The sequence below is a fragment of the Paroedura picta genome, chromosome 1, assembly GCF_049243985.1.
Source record: "Paroedura picta isolate Pp20150507F chromosome 1, Ppicta_v3.0, whole genome shotgun sequence".
Lineage (NCBI taxonomy): Eukaryota > Metazoa > Chordata > Lepidosauria > Squamata > Gekkonidae > Paroedura > Paroedura picta.
In genome coordinates, this window is record NC_135369.1 from 126,269,978 (window position 1) to 126,288,455 (window position 18,478).

The 18,478-nt window shown below is 43.9% G+C and overlaps 1 long non-coding RNA gene across 8 annotated transcripts in view; it reads right to left on the reverse strand.

Moving 5' to 3' along the window:
* LOC143820456 (uncharacterized) overlaps positions 1–15,775 on the reverse strand; it is an 89,871-nt gene extending 74,096 nt beyond the window's left edge. For all 8 annotated transcript variants that reach the window (XR_013225354.1, XR_013225359.1, XR_013225358.1 and 5 more), the window contains exon 1: positions 15,604–15,775. This is a non-coding gene — a long non-coding RNA (uncharacterized LOC143820456). The remainder of the gene's footprint in view (positions 1–15,603) is intronic.
* Positions 15,776–18,478: the final 2,703 nt, after the last annotated feature.

The window sequence follows — 18,478 nt, forward strand, 5'->3', positions numbered from 1 at the left end:
TCCTGCACTGAGAAGAGGAGCTCAGCATCAGCTCCATCAACTGGTTACCTCCTCCCAAATGATGCTCTTTTTGGGTCACCAGCCTGGAGCAAGTCAGTTCCTCGATATGAGGGCTGGACTGCTAGCTATGCCCTGAGAGAATGCCTGTTCTCTCATAGGTCAGGGCCTTGACAGAGAGGTTTCAGGTGGGCATCATCAACAGTTTGCAGCCTTTCTGCAAGGAAGGACAGTACACACTGGCCTGTGTGTTTGGACCCTGACAAACATATAGATAAAAGGCAGCATTGTTCTTTGGAATGCAGAGCTTGGGCAGTGGAAGTGCAGAGGTTATAGGCCATCAGTTATGGCCAAAGGGAACAGTGGGTATAAGAGGTAGGGGGAGATCCAAACCAAGGAGATCCTTGATACTGGCTCTCAGTGGTGAACTAGGAAGTCACCAGTGGTAGGGATGCCAGATGTGTGATGATGGAAGATTCAGCAAAGGCAACGATGAGATACTATTTATTTATTTATATTTTAAAATACACAGCCAATATTACATGAGAATCCACGTGCATTGCATTCTGATTCATCATGTAGCTAATTCTGAAAGTATCCAATATATGCACAATGGGATACAGCATGGATGGGGTATTTCTACAAAACTAAGGGATGTGAAGATATCCCAAAAGTTTAAAAAGGGATTTAAGCCCGCCAGTGGAGAAGCAATTATTAAAAAGAGGGCTAAACAAGAGCTTGTTATAGTCGCATGAGACTGGTGTTGCCATGTGGCCAGTGTTGGCTGGGATGCTTTCTGCACGCTTTCTGCTTGAAGCACAGCTGGACAGCTGTGACTGGGGGAAAGAGTATTAGAAGAGCAATGTGTTCTGTATGCTTTCTGATCCAGGCCTTTTCCACTGCTGGCCAGCTGAGGTGAGCTAGACCTACAGCTGGAAAATGTACTTTCTGCTCCAAATCACATCTTCCACCAGCTGCAGGCAGTACCACAATTGTTACTTACCACAACAAAGCTTCCAGGGACTTCCAGTGGAGGGGCGTCGAGGATGACCCTTCCTTTGAGGCCCTCATGGGTCCCCCTCTTGTATTTTTTACATTTAAATGTTCTTTTTCCCATTTAGGTATCACTATGAACAGGAGGATGCCCTAGTGATGGAAGCTGGTAGTAGTCAACCTCTTGTTGCAATACATTACCATGCACACTCAACACATCTTTGTGAATACTATAAACTTTAGTTTATAGTAATTAAACTGATAATATTTTTCATTGAAACGGGATATGCATGTGAAGTATTATGCAGGGAGAAGTTTCAATGATATAACCAAATTTCAATTAAACCCCCTCTTCAAAGTATTTTATTTAATAGGAGTTATAAACTGAATAATACATCTTTTTTAAAAAGTGAAATGATTGTAACTGATGCTGTGCGCTTCACTCCCAATTTAGCAACATCACAAAATAATTAGCTAATAACTGTGCAGAAGTGCATGAGGTGGAATACAGATTGGCAGAGGTTTCTGTTTAATTTAAAGATTTCTAAAATTATATTCTGTTCTTTTAATATCAATCTACTTTAGCTAATGTGATAAATACCACTTGGCAGTAAATTTCTTTTACTTCCCACTATGCGTCAATCTAAAGCTCATAAAAATGGTTCCAAAATTGCACCTTAAAAAAAAAACTGTAATCTTAACTGTGCATGTCTTGCTACTTTTGTTTTGGATAATGCAATCCTAAGGGGGTGGGGAGAAACATTCAGGGAGCCAGCTAACTGCTATGTTGGCTTATCTCTGAGATATGCCTGCATAAGTGGGAGTTGTTGCCACACTGGTTCTGCCTGTTTGGTGTAGTGGTTAGGAATGCGTACTTCTAATCTGGCATGCCGGGTTTGATTCCATACTCTCCCACATGCAGCCAGCTGGGTGACCTTGGGCTCACCACAGCACTGATAATGCTGTTCAGACTGAGTAGTAATATCAGGGCTCTCTTAGCCTCATCTACCTCACATGGTGTCTGTTGTGGGGAGAGGAAAGGGAAGGCAAATGTAAGCCGCTTTGAGTCTCCTTCGGGTAGAGGAAAGCGGCATATAAGAACCAACTCTTCTTCTTCCTCTTCTGCTGGCACAGCCCTACCATGGCTATCTATCATCAGCCCAGCAGCATAGGTTCTTGCCCAGCTGTAGAAATGGGAGGACCAGGGGGACATGACAAGAAAGATACATCAGTAGAAAGATACATCATCCAAAAAGGCAGTGTAGCCCAAAGTGAAAATCCCCCCCCCAGCTTGGGCCCCCCTCCCAAGGCCCAGTGAGCACCAGATATTGACTACAGCTGAACCCTCACCTGCAGTGGACAAACCTCGTCCCCAGGACGTGATCATTGCCCTTCCCAGCCCTAGATAAACCCCTGCTAGGATGCCCCCATAATTCATGGGGCTGTGTCTCAGAACTCCCTACCATGATCAAAATCTGCCCAGGGTCCCAACCCCAAGGAAGTAAAATTGGCCTCAACCAAGACCAGAGCTTTCTCAGCTCTGGTTCCAGCCTGGTGGAATACTCTAGTGAGATCAAGGTCACTGAATGTTCCTGAGAGAAACTCTAAATGCCACAGGTATCATACTGGAAATGATATGCAGTTTATTATTTATTTATTTGTTTGTTTGTTTCTTTGATTTATTGCCTGCCACTCCCTTACAGCTCGTGGCAGGTTACAATAACTGGATAAAACCCCCATAAAACCCAAGTTAAAACCCCAATTAAAATCCCGTGGCTCTGGGTCTGTCGCTTTATCGCCTGGCCTCTGAACCCCTTTCCCCGGGGCAGGGGCCTGTGGGTTCCTCAAGACAGGCGCCGGTGAGGAGTTATCCCACTCTGGCCTGGAGTCCAAGACACCTGGGCTCCGGCAGCCTCCTCCAGAGTCAATAAAGCACTAGAACACTTTCCAGATGCATGAGTGCTCTTTTATTGTTCCCGTCACATGGCTGACTGCTTCACTTCCCCTTTCTCTCCTCCCCCCTTTCCCCAGCCTTTCTCCTTCTTTTATCTGTGCTTTTTGCTTCCTGTTTCCTCTCCTCTGCTGCGTGCCCGAGGTGTCATAAACCCCACCCCTTTCCTGTGTTCCGTGTTCAGCGTCTTTCCCCAACCCCGCCCTCTGTCCTTTCCCGGCTATGGGTGAGCTTGTCCGGCTAGCAGGCCTCGTTCCCCAGCGTCTTCTGCCGTGCTGCCCTGACTAGCATCCGTCACTGTCACTCCCATGGGGTCTCGTCCGTCTGCTGCCTCTTTACACCCTCCCCTCAAGTGCGTTTGGCGTGGGTGCTTTCAGACGAGCTGGTATTGTGCACAGGGGGGCGGGGCGGTTGGTGCCTCATCTGGGTACACCGGACTCTTTGGTGGGGGGGGGGAAGGGTCAGATACATCTGGGCTCCTGGCCTGGAGGCCAAGCGGACCTGGACAAAATCTGCCCATCTTTTCCCTCTTAATAAAACAGTAAGGGGTGTTGGGGTGGGCTCAGTCCGTGATGGGGAGGGGCAACAATTGGTCCCATGGCCCTGGACTGACAAGTGGAGGGGCCAATCGGAAGGCACGAAGTGCCTTCCAATTGGCCCCTTACCAGGACAGACCAAAATTCCATCCAGCCAGGGGTAATCTGGAGACATGGCTGCCAGTCTGCTCCTGACCAGCAAAGGGAGAGGAGGTCAGTAGGGCTGCCAAGGGGGATGAGAACAGCGGCTTGAACAGGCTGCGCCAGCCCTTTTCGCCCCAAGGCTGTCCTAACTGTCAAGTCCAACTGCAAATTGCCTCAGAACCCTGACAGAGCTGGCAGGAGGCTGCAGAGTGCTCCCCCCCTCCCTTCAGGCCTTCTGCAAAGGAGCCTCTGACAGGCCCTGACTGAGGGGAGGGAGGCCTTTTCAAGAGCAATGCAGGGGAGCCTGAGGGCCTTCCTTTTGAGGGGGGGGACTTTCTATTTCTGCCAAACAGTTGCCTAACAGGGAGGCCACAGAAAAGCCCCTTCTCACTTAAAATACTGCTCTGGCCGGGGGTTAGACACAGCCAAGCCATGTGTCTTTCTTCTTTGCAACTCTCTGCAGATTTGAGGCCACTGCACAGCGTTATTCTGCAGAGGAAGCTGACTCTTTTGTCTCCTGTTTCATCTGCACAACAACCCTGTGCAGCAGGCCTCAAGTCTTTCAATTCAACAACAACCTGTGTGGGAAGCCCTAAATGTTTCTTCTCTACCTGCAGTTGGGAGGGAGTGGTGCAGGCGTGTCTCTCCTGGGCTATTGGTTATGGCCAGCCCTTACCAGCAACTGTTTGTATTCTGGGGCGCAGACAGGCAGACCAGCATCAGTCCTGTGAGTCTGAAAAGTGCAGGAAGATCTAAATAAATACTTACTGCCTGAAACTGTAAATAGTGAGAGGGAGAGGAAGGGAAGATGATTGGAAAATGCTTTGAGACACCTGAGGCCTGCTGGGTCACTGTGGCCCATTCCCAGTTCTCTCAGACCTCTCACAGCTCCACATACCTCACACGTTGACTATTGTGGGGAGACGAATGGAAAAGGTGTTTGTAAACTGCTTTGAGACTCCTTTGGGTAGTAAGCAACAGGGTACAAAAATCCGTTCTTCTAAGGAGCAACCATGAAAGAAGCATGTGGGCACATAACGTTTTATCAACAGTGAAAAAAATGGAGAAGGAACAGGGTGGACACCTGTGTACTGTGACTACCCCATGTGTATTAGGGCAGAGGGGCATTTTGGTGTCTGTGGCCTAATTCACTCAAGAAGGGAAATGACGCAGAACTGGGAGGAATTGGTTGCCATGTAATCTTCCCCTAAGAAGAGTCTCCAGTCTGATTTTCCCTTCACATATCTGAAGAGATGGCTCTGGAAAGCTCATCTGTAACCACTATGCCACAATTCCCAAAGGTCAGTCCTGTCCCACACTCAACGAACATTCCACACCATAGGTTCTTGACACCCATATCTCCACACCCATGCCCTCATTTGCCACCACACCACCACAACCTCCCACACAACACACACATTCAACCCCATGACCTTACAGACTGGACAACTCCTCCCCTTCCTCTTCCCACTGCCAAGCTCTAGCACCCGTTGTATTCTTGGATGCAACGGGCTTTGCCCCTAGTCACAGTATAAAATCACACACAATTAATCAACTCTCAAAGATACATGGCAAAATAATAATAATATCCTCAAAATCTCAGTTAATGAAGTCTGCCTTGTTCCACAACTATGTCCCTGTCAGTTTGTTTGTGCAAGGGATGAAACTTAGCAGTACCACTTCCACTGCCTCAGTGCCACTTCCACTTCCCCTCATCTGTGACTTCCCTGTCTAGGGCTGCCCCTTCACATGTCCTAGAGGATGGGCTCAGTCAGACTCATGGATGTTCATGCTGGGTTGTCTGCAGTTGGTGGCACATCGGTGTTGTTTAGCTGCCAAAAATAGCTAAAAATGAGTGAGCTAAAAAGTCAATCAGTCAGTGAACATGCATACAGTCCTTATTCTTTTTTTTAAGTTTTATCACTGAGTATGTGTGTATGTCTGTTATTTTTGTTATTTTGCACATGTGAATTTTCTCACACCGTATTGAGGGTAGTATTCCCTTTTACATCATTTAACTACTGAACAGTGAAAAACAGGGAAACTCATGCACTTTTATACCCTTCAGGCAGCCACCTGCTGCCTCTGATTGGCCCTAAGCAGAGCAATCAGATTGGCTCTAGCAAAGCGATCAGGTTTCTTTGATTGGTTAGTTCCTTGGCTGGCAGAAGTCCTCATTTGTATCAGTGGCCAAATACCCACAGACATAACATTTGCCATGAAGATATTGTATGAAATATTACATTGTGTATTTTAGGGGAAATTGACATGATGTTCAGTCCTTACAGTTCTTTCCATGTTTGCTGTGACTTGCCATAGGTGACATGCCTTATTACTACAGTACAAAGCTGCTTGATAAGAGATAAACTCGTCCTTGTAAAGAATGTCTTATACAAGTGGTAACCTTCAAGAAACTTGTAGAGAGGGATCATCTTTTACTTCTTTTTGCTTTTTTCTCTCCTCCTCCTCCTCTAACCATTTTCCCCAACTTTCCCCCTCCCCTTCTGTCAGCCCACCCCCATCTCTTCTGCCCTTCAGCCACTTCTGTCAATCTACCCCTCTTCTCTGATATACCCCTCTATTTCCCCTTTTCTCCCTTCCCTTTATCTGTCAACCTATCCCTTATTTCTGTTTGTCTACCCCATTTTTACCTGTTAGTCTACTCCATCTCTTTTGTCCCCTCCCCTTTTTCTCCATTAGTTCTTTGCAGTTCTCCCCACCTCCCCCACATCAACTTGGCATTCCACTCACCCCCACCATTGTTGCTCTCCTCACCTACTTCCATCCTTTGCAATTCACTTTACAGCTCTCCCTATCTATTCCCCCCCCTTTGCATTCACCCCATCCTTGCTGTCTCCCTACCTACCCACCAGCAGGCCAGTGATAGTCTGCTGATTTGGTGAGGGCCTGTGACAGCAGTCTGAGGAGGGGAAATTATATCTGTTCTATTGACTGCGTCTCCTGGACTGCTGTGCCAAGTTACTGCTGGACCCAGAGCAGCCCTTAGGCTGCTGCATCTCCACAGCTGGGCCCAGCATAGTTTATGGGCTGCAGTAACTTCACTACTGGGAAGCAACCTGTAGGTGACATCATACAACTTGATTTGCATGACTCAGCCAGGCCTGACTGCTTGCTACTGTTCACCCTATGACAGCCAGTGCTGTGTAGCAGTTAGAACTCCAGAGTAGTGTCTGTGAGTCCTAGCTTCAAATCCTCATCTTGCTGTGGAAGCTCAATAGGTGATTTTTGAGTCAGTCACATACTTTCATCTTAGCCCACCTCACAGGGATGTTGTCCAGATAAAAAAGGAAGAGAGAAAAATAATGCAAGCTGCTTTAGACTCCATGGTGGAGAAATGGGGGTATAAATAAAGTCAGTAAATAATAAATGCAGCTGAAGATGAGTGGCAGATAGAGAGTAAGTTGGTGAATGGCCAAGAAAGAGGGAATGAGGGAGTGAAATGGCAGGGGATAAGGAAATTGCCAGGAAGAGGAAAGAGGAAGTAATGTGGAGGGGATTAGAGGGGGAAAGTGAAGAGCCATGTCACAAGTCCTTGAAGGTTCCCTACCATGCATATGGCCCTGGCCCTGTGGCTGATACCAAATAACTGGGCCATGGTTTTCTTAGGGACTGCCAGGGAAAGGGGTCAGTTTAAGACAGAGGAGTAGATTACTGTAGGTTAGCTGTTGGATGGGAAAGATATAGGGTTGCCAACTCTAGGTTAGGAAATTCCTAAGGATTTGGGGGGTGTAGCCTGGCATTTGAATAATCAAAGTAATGGAACCATCAATTCCTCTAATAGTCAAAGCCAAGGAATTCTCCTATTCCACTGAATGTGTATATTTTCTCAAATAAATCCAAAAGTTTGTTTATTTCTATATTATTTCTATATTCATAAACTTCTTAAGCAAATAATGTAGAATTAATATCTTGGGCAACCAGAATGGGGTCCCGAGTATTGGATGCATCTGTTTTCATGAAAGCTTTTTCAATGATTGCCCTTTTCTTCTTAATTTGAACAATATATGCTCTCTTGTAAGTCAGTAGAACAATCTCACTACAATAGAGCAGATGCCTATATGATACCCTTGATTTGTATTGTTGAAAAAAAAAGTTACAAGGGCTTAATATGAGGAGTGGAGCCATAGGTTTCAAGGATCCTGAAACATCACACTTGTTTGGCTGTTTACCCAATGTACTCCCCACCTTTCTCACCATTGGAGGCCCAAAGTAGTTTATATCCTCTTCCCAAAGTAGTTTACATCCTCCTGCCTGAGAGCCAGTTTGGTGTAGTGGCTAGGAGTGCGGACTTCTAATCTGGCATGCCAGGTTCAATTCTGCGCTCCCCCACATGCAAACAGCTGGGTGACCTTGGGCTCGCCACAGCACTGATAAAGCTGTTCTTACCGAGCAGTGATATCAGGGCTCTCTCAGCCTCACCCACCCCACAGGGTGTCTGTTGTGGGGAGAGGAATGGGAAGGCGACTGTAAGCCGCTTTGAGCCTCCTTCAGGTAGGGAAAAGCGGCATATAAGAACCAACTCTTCTTCATTTTTATCCATTCATCAACCATGTGATGTAGGTTAGGCTGCCCCAAGATCACCTAGCAAGCTTTGATGGCAGAGTGGGGATTTAAATCACCCTATATTGGCTCTCCTTTAGGGTTACCAACTCTGGGTTTGGAAATATTTGATGATTTGGATGTATACCCTGGGAAGAGTTGGGTTTGGGGAAGGGAGGGATCTCTACCTTCCATAGAGTCCATCTTCTAAAGAAGCCATTTACTACCGGGGAACTAATTTCTGTCACCTGGAGATCAGTTCTAATTCTGAGAGATATCCAGGCCCCACATGGAGGTTGACAATCGTATTTATCATATGCACATGTTGTGGAGGGCTTAGAGGCCTTTTGGACCTTTATTGTTTTCTCCCAGGTATCAAACTGGGACAGAGAAAATTAATCTTTCCTGATCAGATATTTCCAGAATCCAGTGGCATAAAGGATTATAAGTTGCATAAATTTAAACTGCTTAAAATTACCCTTGTGGTGGGAACAACATACCACAGAGCAGATTTTAGGGTTTCCAGGGTCCACCCACAGTACACAAACTATTTTCCCTACCTTCAATTGCCTTGGATGGATTAAATGAGCAGTGGCAGAAGAATTCTGGGACTTCTGCAATGCTGCAGGAAATCCCCCAGTCTTTGGGGCCTCAACCATGGTTTACAACACTTCCCCTCACAGGGTCTTCCCACTCCCAGCTCCCAGGATTTCTATTTGCAGGCCTGGTAACTAGAGATGCCAGTCCCCAGGTGGGACCTGGGAATCCCCTGGAATTATAGCTCTTCTCCAGATGGCAGAGATCACTTCCTCTGGAGAAAATCGCTGCTTTGGATGGTGGACTTCATAGCATTATACTCCACTGAGGTCCCTCCCTGCCCCAGATCCCACCCATTCCTGGCTCCATCCTCAAAGTCTCCACATATTTCCCAACAATGAGCTAGCAACTCTGCTGGTAACCCTAGCACGTCAGTAGTATGTATTGACCATTGTCATTGTTCTCAGTACAAAGCAAGTTGAAACAATACACTGCTGCTGAATATGCTGCACTTTTCTTGGTGGCATTTTGAGGAGATTGTGGTTCAAATAGCAATTTCATGGGCATTCAAAGGATTTCAAGAAAGTCAAGTTTAGCTGGAGAGTCAATGCAAAAATACAAAATGAAATATAGATGAAACTATACTTTGTCACAGTAAGTTTAAATATTAATATTGACCTCCTATTGAACTGAAATGTATTGTGTGCATTGACATTTTATAGACAAAGTGATCTTTCCAAATTATAACAGATATCAATGGAGAAGTTAGGAATCTTTCCTTTATGTTTAGGCAGTTTTACCCTAGAATACACTTTTGTGTCCAAGAAGACACAGGTTAAATAACAGCACAGACCCCCCTCTTGGCAAGTTGAAAGTCTTTAATTTAAACTTTAATGAGACTGAAAAAGCCCAGAACTAGGTCCCTGTATGCATGCAAAAAGTAGTTGTGAAATTCTCTGTCAGAATACTTGTTCTTACTGATGGATTCATGTGGGTAGCCTTGTTTGTCTGAAGAAGCACAACAAAAATTGAGTCCAGTAGCACCTTTAAGACTAACAAAGATTTATTCCAGGTGTGAGATTTTGTGTGCTTGCATACTTCCTCAGACAATATGGCATAATATGGCATAATTTGGATACTATGACACAGTTTACTAATTTGCTACCAATTTACCTTTTCTATATATCTGTATATATACAGTAGAGGTGACAAATAGATTTAAGGAATTAGATCTGATAGACAGAGTGCCTGAAGAACTATGGACAGAGGTTCACAACATTGTACAAGAGGTAGCAACTAAAACCATCCCAAAGAAAAAGAAATGCAAGAAATCAAAATGGCTGGCTGAGGAAACTTTACAAATAGCTAAAGAGAGAAGGGAAGTGAAAGGCAAGGGAGAAAGAGAAAGATACACCCAATTGAATGCAGAATTCCAGAGAAAAGCTAGAAGAGATAAGAATGCCTTTTTAATTGAATAGTGCAAACAAATAGAAGAAAACAATAGAATGGGGAGGACCAGAGATCTTTTCAAGAAAATTGGAGATATGAAGAGAACATTTCATGCAAAGATGAGTATGATAAAGGACCAAAACGGTAGGGACCTCACAGAAGCAGAAGAGATTTTAAAAAGGTGGCAAAATTATATAGAAGAACTATACAAGAGCGATGACCACAATGGGGTAATTACTGACCTGGAGCCAGACATCCTGGAATGTGAAGTCAAATGGACCTTAGGAAGTCTGAGCAACAATAAAGCTAGTGGTGGTGACAGCATTCCAGTTGAACTATTCAAAATCTTAAAAGACGATGCAGTAAAAGTGCTACACTCAATATGCCAGCAAATTTGGAAAACTCAACAATGGCCACAGGATTGGAAAAGGTCAGTTTACATTCCAATCCCAAAGAAGGGCAATGCTAAAGAATGTTCAAACTACCGCACAATTGCACTCATTTCCCATGCTAGCAAAGTTATGCTCAAAATCCTACAAGCTAGGCTCCAGCAATATGTGGACCGAGAACTTCCAGAAGTACAGGCAGGATTTTGAAGAGGCAGAGGAACTACAGATCAAATTGCCAACATACGCTGGATCATGGAGAAAGCTAGGGAGTTCCAGAAGAACATCTACTTCTGCTTCATTGACTATGCTAAAGCCTTTGATTGTGTGGAGCACAACAAATTGTGGCAGTTTCTTAAAGAGATGGGAGCATCTTTTTTGTCTCTTGAGAAATTTATATGCAGGTCAAGAAGCAACAGTGAGAACTGAACATGGAATCACTGATTGGTTCAAAATTGAGAAAGGAGTTCGACAAGGCTGTATACTGTTGCCTTGCCTATTTAACTTGTATGTGGAGCACATCATGAGAAAGGAGGGATTAGAGGAGTCACAAATTGGGATCAAGATTGCAGGGAGAAATATCAACAACCTCAGATATGCATATGATACGACTCTAATGGCAGAAAGTGAAGAGGAACTAAAGAGCTTGTTGATGCGGGTGAAGGAGGACAGTGCAAAAGTTGGCTTGAAACTCAACATCAAGAAAACAAAGATCATGGCATCCAGCCCTCTTTTTTCCTGGCAAATAGATGGGGAAGAAATGGAGATAGTGACAGATTTTCCTGGGCTCCAAGATCACTGCAGATGGGGACTGCAGCAAAGAAATTAAAAGACGCTTGCTCCTGGGGAGGAAAGCTATGGCAAATCTAGACAGTATCCTAAAAAGCAGAGACATCACCCTGGCAACAAAAGTGCATTTAGTCAAGGCTATGGTATTCCCAGTTGCAATGGATGGCTGTGAAAGTTGGACCATAAGGAAGGTCGAGCGTCAAAGAATTGAGGCTTTTGAACTCTGGTGCTGGAGAAGACTCTTGTGAGTCCGTTGGACTGCAAGACGAACAAACCGGTCAGTCCTAGAGGAGATCAGCCCTGACTACTCTTTAGAAGGCCAGATCCTGAAGATGAAACTCAAATACTTTGGCCACCTCATGAGAAGGAAGGACTCCCTGGAGAAGAGCCTAATGCTGGGAGTGATCGAGGGCAAAAGAAGAAGGGGACGACAGAGAATGACTTGGCTGGATGGAGTCACTGAAGCAGTAGGTGAAAACTTAAATGGACTCCGGGGAATGGTAGAGGACAGGAAGGCCTGGAGGATCATTGTCCATGGGGTCGCGATGGGTCGGACATGACTTCGCACCTAACAACAATAACATATATCTGTACTCTCATGATCTTTGTTCCATTTTGTCTGAGGAAATGTGTATGCACATGAAAACTCACATCTTGAATAAATCTTTGTTGGTATTAAAGGTGCTATTGGACTCAATTATTGATGTTCTTACTGAGCCAACTCATACAAAGAGTCAAATGACCATGGACCATCAAAACCCATTCTTCAACATCAGGGAGCCAATTCTTAAACATGACAGAGATGTTAGATACAGCAATCAGACTCCCTTCCTGAGTTCAGTAACACTAGGCAATTTCATCCAACCCCCAGAGTGAATTTCAGTGTTGCAACTTCCTGAATGACCAAAAATTTCACTCACCCCCAGTTAAGTGATTCCCCAACAACTCCCAAATTAGGTGAATTTCACTCAAGAATTTCCCCTCTGCCACTGAACCTGCACCAACAAGATCATCTTCATTCTCTGAACCTAGGCAAAGTGATATCTAAATGCCCCTTTTCAAAATTCATGCTACTTTCAGGTGGCTTGTTTCCACTTTCTGTTCCCAAAACTTTGCTACTATAGATGGATTTATTTATTCAGTGGCTATACCACACCCTCCATGCACAGCCGATTTCCTGCATTAGCAGTTTCCTTGCTATTTCGTCCTCCATCTTCCCATCAGCTCACGCTCTCTCTTTTTTCCCCACTATAAGGCCTTGATAGCTCCTTTTACATGGGTCCCTCAAGCTTCCCCTACCAATGCTTTCTGTCTTTTCATTCTTTACAGATAACTCCAGAAATTTCACTTTTGGGCCCTTTCCATTCACTCCTCCCTAAATCCTCTTCCTTTTCCCTCTCTCCTTCTGTTCCCACAACTTTCCTTTCTCACCCTTCATCAAATATTGCCATGTTTTATACGTTACAGTAAAAGCTGACTTTTTCTTAATGAACAACCACAGATTGGTAGAATCATATAATCTTCATTTGATTTCCAGTCAGTGGTGCAGTCTGAGGGTTGGCTGAACTGTGGCTCACCAGATGTCCATGAACTACCATTCCCAGGAGCCTCTGCCAGCACATGCTTGCAGGTGCTCATGGGAATTATAGTCCATGGACATTTGGAGAGCCACAGTTTGGCTACCCCTGGCTCTAGAACAAAAAAAAAATACAACAATATTTGCCATAAATTCTTTCCAAGGTTTCACACAGGAGAAAGTCACTGTACCCATCACATTTTCAAATGAAACATGAGACCCCCCATATTGGCCCAGAGGGTAGAGGAATTAGTTATTATTCAGCCCAGTCAACACCCCTCTACTGGTTCCCTTTTGGGACCTGTAATCCTTAGTGTTTTCTTGGGACCTTCGGAAGCTCTGCCTAAAGCCCCAACTCTTAATCTCTGGATCATCTAAACAGAAAACTTGGGTCCATTCCGCATGACTTACATGTAGCCTTACCTTTCATAAATGCTATTAATTTAATGTTCCGCATGACATCGTAAGCAAACTGCAAAACCCCCACTGAACTCCTGCAACAATCGAAATTTTATAGCGCTTAGGGGGTAATCCAGAAAAATGGATTCCCCCTGAAAAAACCGCTACACTTCTGAGCACAAGCTGCAACACATCAGCGAAAGACATGTGCATTCTCAAAATAGCGGTAGAAAGAATGTCCCTCCCTCGCTCTCGCCCCTAAGTTTCCGGAGACGCGATTGCCATTTTTTCCCTTTAGACCGGCGAAAGCAATGAAGAGGTGAGGCTTCTCCGGCTGAAGTCCCTTCACAGTCGTGATTAACAGTAAAACAAAGCTCCCTACTGCAAGTGTCTTTAAAGTTCCCAAACACAATACAGCCTGTTCGACACTGCCCATAATTTCAGCCACAAATTGCGCCCATTGGATTTTTTTTTTACTTGAACAGCGTGTAAACAATTAAGCGCCAGCTCCTATGCCAGCAGAAAAGGTGTTTCTGAGACAATGATTGAACAAATATTGGTTGCAACTGGTGTGTTTGCGTTTTTAAAAAACAGTTTTTAAAGGGAAAGGGGCTTTTCGGGAGCATGAACAATCCATTGGCTGTTCTGTTTGATTGACAGCCAGGGGCGGGAAAAAGCGCAGAAAAATATCGCTTCCTTTGTTGCGATTCCAGCGAGACCAGAAACCTGTGGGGAATGAATACAACGCTACTGGGACTTCAATATTCCACTAGAATTAAAGGTATGCGGAATGACAAAATTCCACTATTAAATATAGCGTTTCTGCATACTGAAAACATTTGGCAACATTGGTCCTTGTGCGGAAAGGCCCTTAGATCTGTTTTGTGGAGATGTTGCTCTGCAATGTAACATAGCACTAATCATAAACTAACAGAACTTTAGGGGGTGGCAGTAGAATAAGGTATACAGTTGCAGTCTCTTTTGTACATTCAAATTTGGTACAGCAGCCCTCTGGCTCTGCAAAGATTTTAAATATTCTGAAATGAATAAAGGTTAGATCACCCTGCTTTAAAGAACTGAGTTTGCTTTCAACTCATTCCTGCTTTTAGCTATTTTCTGTGGCTTTTTAAAACCAGTAAATTGCTTTGATTAAACTTCAGCCTGAGGCTTTGTTTTCCTTGATCAGTGACAGAAACTTGTCTTCTGGTTTTGATTCTCTCATGTACATAGTTTGATTTCTGTTCTCTAATCTAGACTGGAATGTTCCATAATTGCTGTTTATGTACTAGTGGTCTACAACCCCCTATGTTTTTCTTTAAAATGTACTTGTGAACACAATTGGAAAATATCTAAGTAGCTAATAAGACACTAATCTTTGTTTTCAGGTGAGTATTGATCAACCTCTTCCCTTGCATTTGCCCCTATTCATGTTAAGGTCATATTTTAAAAATCTTTCTGTCAGGAAGATTTGGCCACTCCTTGCACCTTCTTTACCCCAGTTGCACTTATTCTCTTGCTTCTTTATGGATTACATAAACTTTTGGGTTATTCAGGTATGTGATACATTGCACAAATCTTGTGTATAGCTGTTAACTCTATGTTGCCATATGGACTCAAACTGGATTTTCAACACTCAGAGAAGCCTGCAAACTGTAATTCTTTAAAATTAACTAGGAAGCTCTTCAGCATTCTCTGTGAAAATCCATTAAATTTAAAATGTTATAAAAGAAAGATGATTGCACAATGTATATAAGCACTAGAACTGGTTCTACATTGCCATTTGCAAATTTCTCTGACCCAAATGCTACTATAGATCTGCAATGAGAGTGAATATAAATCAGTTTTACTAGATTTCAGCAGTGTGGTGCTCGTGGCAGTTGAAAACTTTGGATCTGCTGCAAGAGATTTGACAGATCAAAAAATCTCTCCCATGTATGCCAAAAGATGTCCTAATTTTACAGGCATTGTGTAGGTGTTCAATTAAAAAGAAAGAAGAGATTGTGTAAAGGGAAATATAATTCAGTATCTATGCTCTGAAACAGCAAAAAGCCAAGCACCGTATTTGCCGGCGTATAAGATGATTTTTTACCCCTTAGAAACATGCCTCCAAGTGGCGGGGTCGTCTTATACGCCGGGTGCACTACAGTTGGGATAGACATAGCTGCCCATAGTGGCCTCCCGATGCTCGCCCAGTGCCCATAGTTTAAGGTGACCAGAATTAAGTGATGCCGAGGCAGAGGCAGCGGCGGTGGTGGTGGCGGCGCTCCCCCCCCCCACCGGGCTCACCAACTCTGCTGCTGTCTTGTGAATTCCTCCTGGCTCGGAACTCGCTGGCCCCGCCAAACTTGTGCCTGCGTGCACGCCCCAACTCGCCATGGCAGCGACGGGCCCTCCCTCCCACAAAATACTCTGAAGCGGGAGGGGGGAGAGAGAGAGAGCTCCCGATGGGCCGGCTGGGTGAGCCAGTGGCAAAGGAGTGGAAAGGAGGAGGATGCTGGGGAGGGGGGGAGGTGCCAGCCTCTGCTCCCCTCCCACGGTTTCTGGTGTTTTGAAGCCGCCCCCATTCAGGAAGAGAGCACACGCGGCCAGCCTGGCGCGCAGCCCTCCGCTCGCTTGCTCTCTCCCTCTGTTTGCAGTTTGCAGAGGAAGCTGTTTCAGTTCAATGCACAGAGGCGCCGGCTCTGAGAGAGAGAGAGAGATGACTCTCGCCTTTTTTGGGGGAAGGGAGGTAATCACTAATCCGAGCATAGTTTCTTGCTTTCTTTTCTTTTTTATTTGGTGTGTGGAAGAGGGGGTAGTCTTATACACCGAGTATATAACAAACTCTATATTTTGAGTGGAAATGTTGGGGGGTCGTCTTATATGCCAGTCGTCTTATACGCCGGCAAATACGGTATATGTACCAATTAAGAGGCTCTGATTCATGAAAGTAGGGTTTATATATAGTTTACTTGCCAATTGAATGCCTCCCCCCAAGTGGGTGCTTTATCTGTGATTCCTTTTTTGATCAAGTATTAGGTACCACACATGGATAGCTCACCAGAACATCAGCAGCTGTGATAATAAACTATTTAGGAAGGAGCCTAATTGCAGCTTCATTTCCCTACTGAGCTTCTGATTGGCATAGTTGGCAATTTCTTGACAAAGCAACAGATATAATGTTCAAGGTATGCTGAAGACACCCTCCATGCCACTCTAGGAACTTTAGGCAACTCCTAGAGTGTCATGGAGGATGTGACATCTTGATGGAAAGTCAATGAATCACATTTGGGCAATGCTGTGGGAATCCCTACAAACACAGAGAGAGTTGGGGAAATGCCTACAGCATTCTTGGATGTCATTCTTCCCCTTTTGAGCCCACTTCTCAAATGATCAAGGATGGGAGCCTGAGAACAGAGGCAGTGATTGCCACTGAGCAAATGGTAAGCCTATGTAGGATCAAGGCAGTCAAATACAGCCGGGAAATAATGTCATGTTATTGTAGTCTTGTAAAAATTTGGTTAGAATTGTTTTAGTAAAATAGAAAAGACTTGCAGGTTGTGGTATATGAAAAGATTGATAGTAACAAAAGGCATGCTTAACATAATTGAATTGTTAAACAGTTGCATTTGCAGAAACTTGGAGATCATTTAATCTTAATCCTGCAGTCAGTAATGACCCTTCATTAATCAACATGACTAAAGCTCTCCCCTTCCAAATTATAGCAAACTCTTTTGTTCTACCTGAAGCAAAGTTGAGAAGTTATAAAAATCTGAGAAATAGAAATATACTTCAGATGACCCTCTGCAGCACCTGTATGAAATGTGTGTTACCCAAATAGGAGATCTTCTGATTTAATTATGAAAATTAACATTTTAATCAGAGACTTAGTGAGAGGGGGTAACTTCAGGATCTCCACCAGTTTTCATGGGGATGTTCCCCAGAAAAATTCTAAATAAACTAGCAAGCCATGATTAAAAGGATTAAGCCAGGAAGTCAGCATTCAAGTATCATATGGGGGCATTATTAAGACTAACTGTGGTTAGTAAGACAACTTTAGATCCTGGTTTTAGATCCTGATTTGATGGACCTTACCAACCTGTACTTAGCAGAGTGGACAATCACACTAATGATATTTGGAACAAAGTCTGAGTCCAGTGGCACCCACTCTTGAAATGGGAATTGCCAGTTCATGTCATTGCATCTGAAGAAGTGTGCATACACACAAAAGCTTGTATCTTGAATAAAACATTCATGGTCTGAAAGGTGTTACTGGACTCAAACTTTGTTCTGCTGCTTCAGACTGATACAGCTACTCACCAGAATCTATAAACATATTTAGGTTAATTAAATCATGGTTTTGCATAATATCTGAAGTGAACTAACAAAGTGTGCCATGTCTCTTTTTTGGTGGAAAGGTAATTGTTAATTTTTTAGATGAAGAATATCTTTTGTGTGTTCTGTAGTTTAATCCTGAAACATTAGATCAAACAATTGCTGTTGTTAGTAACAATGAAGATGATTGCATTTGGTTACACAGGGAAATTCTGAAACAAACAAATAAACAAAAAAACCCATTCTCTTCTATCTGATCTAAAACCGATATAATTTATATTTTCAAGAAAGGAGAAATGGATTGCACTGCAAATATTATGCAAATGCCCAAACCACACAAATTGGATTACAGGCACTCCTGAGAGGAATGAAAGCAGAACAGCATTTCTAATAGAATTTAATTTATTAGGGCATTAGAAGCAGAGCTGGTGGATAAAATAAATATGAATTTGTGAGTATTCGTGCTGGTATTTGGGATTCTTTATTTATCCCCCCCCCCACTAACGGACTGTCTAAAATAGCTTCACACTCCTGGTTTATTTAAGTAGCTCTCCCACTTTACAACAGAAGGAAGATGAAAGCTATGCACAAGTGTGCCATCTAATCCCAGAACAAATGGAGGAGGCAGAGCATTGTTCCTTGATGATTTATCATTTCAGCCCTCTGACCACTAGGAACAACTATTGAAACTGACACTGAATTTGTTCTCTACCTTGCGTGTTTTGCAAGTAAATCACTGTGCAGTCTGTTTTTCCTCCTTCTCTCCCTTTCTTCCCTAGCAGAACAAGAGAAATAGAAATGGCTGGTTTGCTGCATTTATTTCCTGTTCAAATGTATTGAGCATATC